Below are 4,057 nucleotides of genomic sequence, written 5' to 3'. Positions count from 1 at the left end.
GAATGACACTTCAAACAAAATAGTATACAATAGGCACCACTATTAAATTAATTATTTTATAAATTGAATGTCTTCATTCGATGCTTATTTGCACCTCCGCACATCGTAGGTGTGAAGGATGCTTCATCTTCAACACAACCCATCCTTTGCACATGGATTACAAAGTGTCATGGGTGGCGTTCAAACGAAATAGTATAGAATACACACGGCTATTAAATTAATTTTTTATACATTGAATGTTTTCGTTCAATGCATAACCGTTGTGTGGAAAACGTTGGTGCGGAGGAAGTAGTGCAAAGACAAAAATGCTCATGACATTAATCAGTTAATTAACAGTAGAGTAAGAGACTATGTTGCTTTGGCTATTATCCTTGTTGTTATTATATATTGTTGTTATTACATATTTTGTGAAAGAATATAAGAGATTAACCTTGATGTTTGATAAAATTTGCAAATTCATATTTAAGATGATGTTAGTGGTCACTGCATTGTATTGTGTGAGAATCAGGGCTTCAAATTTTGGAATCTAATAATGAAATTTTAAATCCTTAAAAGAAATAGCATCACATGTTATCCACTTTGATTTTGCATCGCATGATAGAGTTGTAGAAAATTGGGATTTACTTTTAAAAAAAAATTGTTTTTTAATTTTTTTTATCGAAATTCTGTGGTTTCATACATTGTTCTTCTTTAGTACTATTCACACTTAATCTTCATTGTTGATGCTTTTATTTTATTTTTATTTTTTTTGTTGGGAGTCAAATCCCACCGGCTGCCACTATAACCTCTAGGAGAAACCACCCAGCCCGCAAGAACGGCTCTCGGGTAAGACGAGACTCAAACTCGTGACCTGCACAGTGGCACAACGGACTTAACAGATCATCCGCTGGCCACGAGATCAAACTTTTGCGGGCATTGTTGATGCTTTTATTAAAATAATATTATTAACGTAATTTTATCTTCATTGTTGATGCTTCTATTTCCTTACTAAAAGAAACAATAATATTTGTTAGAATATATCACTGTGTGGACTTTTTTTTCATGGTAAAACTAAAAAATGATCTTTAAACCTTGGTTAGAAGCTTGTTGATACTCTTTCTTCCGTTTTAAAAGGATGTTAAAGGCATACGAGGTTAAACAATAAAGAACATGAAAAATCAATACCTTATTCACATAAATCCATACTTTTTTGAATTATAATGTCAAACTTAATCTTCGTTGTTGATGCTTTGATTTCCTTATTAAGAAGAAGAATAATCTTGTTAAAGTAATTTCACATTCTAGGTTTTTTTCATGGTAAAGCTAAAAATACTTAATCTTGTTAAAGTAATTTCACCTTTTAGGCCTTTTTTTCATGCTTTGATTTCCTTATTGAGAAGAAGAATAATCTTCATAAAGTAATTTCACATTCTAGGTTTTTTTCATGGTAAAGCTAAAAATACTTAATCGTGTTAAAGTAATTTCACCTCCTACGCTTTTTTTTTTCATGGTAAAGCTAAAAATAGTGTTTAGACCTTAGTTAGAAACTTGGGGATACTCTTTCTTCTTGGTGATACCGGCATACCATTCTAAACCATGAAGAACATGAAAATCGATAATTTTTCTTCGATTATTATTTTCACTATTAAAAAATTCTTTTCAAAAAACAAACATTAATTATATGAAACTTCAAATATTTTGTTTCGCTTATCCATTTGGGCATTTTTGCAACGCATTTCTCATTTTAGCTAACGCAAATTTAAGAACATACAAATCTCTTAGTATATACATACATATTCTCAAACACAAAACCTATAAATTAAACAAGCCTTTTGTCACAATAGGGAAAGGTCTATAATCCTCTAAGTTATTAAGTTGGCTTCTAGTAATACAATCTTAAGACTCTGATGTGTAGTTACATCATCATGGGTAAACAAAGTCCAATCACTTGAAATTGTTCTTGCTCAATGTTTATAGATTTTGGATTGTGAAGCTATTTTTTTAGATGTGAAAAAAAATATCTTAATTAATTAAAAAAAAATTAGATTATGTTTAATGATTAAAAAGTGATTTTTATATAAAAAACAATATTATTAAGCAAAGTTATACTTAAAAATAATTTTTTGTTGTAATTTATTTTACTCTAATTCAGTTTAGTTTTTAGAATCTTACTGTTGTAGTGTTTAAATCGTTTCTTTCCCAGAAATGAATTCAATATTATCAAAAACTTCAAAATCTTAAACCTTGACAGCTATAATAAAAATTTTCTGCCAAATTTTTTTAAAATCATATCAAAATTCCATTATTTTCCTAACAAAATTGTACCAGTTTAACTATGCCTTACGAATTTACTCTTTATATTTATATAAACAATTTTATATATTAAACATATTTAAAAGAAAAATATTTTAACCTATAAATTAATTATATATATAAACACATATTTGAATGGTTAACATGTACATTCATTCATTCATTGAATATCGACATGGACCAGTGATGTACGGTTTACTTTGAATCAAATTCTAATAAAGATTACAAAGACCAAACTGTACTTTATTTTGAAAACAATCCATGGTGAGCCTAGGTAGAAATCTGAACACTTATGGTGACTCTGGAGGCTATGTTGAGATCTGAATACGCGTGATGATGTTTGTGATTGGTCAGATATTTTGGTTTTTTTTTCCATCCATCCATATAATTTTAGATGATGAAATTGTGACGCTGAATGTTTAAAATATATAAATAAATGTAATTAAAAAAAAAATAGATTATGATTTTAATTATTTAAAATTTATTTTAAAAAATATAAATAAATATAATTTTCTTAAAAATATGAAATATTCAATTTTTTTTATATCATTTAAATTTACAATTCTAAAATATATATTTTTTAATTTAAAATAACATTGAATAAAATATCTGTTGGACACCTAATCTTCTAAGGGTTAGTGTGGACGCCAAATAGATAAAAGAAGTCCAAGAGACGTTGGGATGTGGAACTCAACGCTCACACAATGTACGATAAATGTATATCATTCGTTAATAAAAAATGTACTCTCATGTTTTATATTTCATACTCTTTCTACCATGTGTGTGTTTAACATGGTATCAGAGCAAGCCCATTCCTGCCCTTCATAATTACTTTGAGTCATTTGTTTTATGGCCTTTCTGCAAGTCAGTTCTGCATTTCATGAATGTTTTATCAGCCATATTTTAGCTACATTCTCTGTGCACAATTCCCCAAATAGAAAAATTCTGACATACCTGACGCTAACGCTTCCACTCGTTTGACATACCTGCTCCTGTCGCTGCTCCATACCAGCATACAAAAACGCTCAGCCTTTGCGTTACATCCCATTTCTACCTCACTATCTGCAGCTGCATTATCATATGCTTGCACTGTCGCCAAGCATTTAGCTGCTAACCTAGCTAGTTCATCCCTCGACTCCAGACTGTCATAATATGTGTTGGCAACTAATTTAAGATGTTCAAAGAAGTCCCTAGTAAAATCTTTGCGGCGCCTAGCAACAATGGCATCAACCTCCAATGGATTTTCTTGAATTTCTTTTAAAAGTTCATCATGCCTCTGCATATTCTCATCAAACTCCTTTAGTTTTCTACCAAGCTTGAGTAACTTATGTTTCTTTTCAGGGTCAGTTTCTGCATCTTCCCGCACTTTACACCGTTTGAAGAAGTGAGGCTTGATTTTGCTCCATTCCTTACTGAATGCCAACAACTTCCTCCATTCACTTGTCTTTGGTTTCTCGATCATGAAAACCTCAATTAGTCTGTCACACACATTGATCATTTTATAGCCTTTCTCTAGCTCAAGATCTTCGTCCTCATCATTGCTTGATGCAACCCCTTGATGAATCTGATGGTCATTCAAAGAATGGAGTTTCTCAAGAAAGTTGTTGAAGAGGAATTTATGTAATTTATACAAAATTACATTGCATATACCATACGGCTTCAAAACCTGCCATGAAAAATATGTTTCTCCTTTCCAGATCATACATTGTTCAATGAGATAAATCCCACAAAAATGTTGTACAAAGTGTTTTGTATTTGTATATTC

The 4,057-nt window shown here is 30.5% G+C and overlaps 1 pseudogene; it reads right to left on the bottom strand.

The window, feature by feature from the left end:
* Positions 1 to 758: 758 nt before the first annotated feature.
* On the bottom strand, positions 759 to 3,790 carry LOC149188072 (uncharacterized protein At4g37920 pseudogene; annotated as a pseudogene).
* Between the last annotated feature and the right edge of the window lie 267 nt (positions 3,791 to 4,057).

The sequence above is a fragment of the Pinus tabuliformis genome, chromosome 3_1 (genome assembly GCF_031772625.1).
Source record: "Pinus tabuliformis cultivar Carrire ecotype Pingquan chromosome 3_1, CPIR1, whole genome shotgun sequence".
NCBI classification, from domain to species: domain Eukaryota; kingdom Viridiplantae; phylum Streptophyta; class Pinopsida; order Pinales; family Pinaceae; genus Pinus; species Pinus tabuliformis.
The sequence above is the reverse complement of the archived record's forward strand: the minus strand, read 5'-3'. Positions and strand labels throughout refer to the sequence as shown.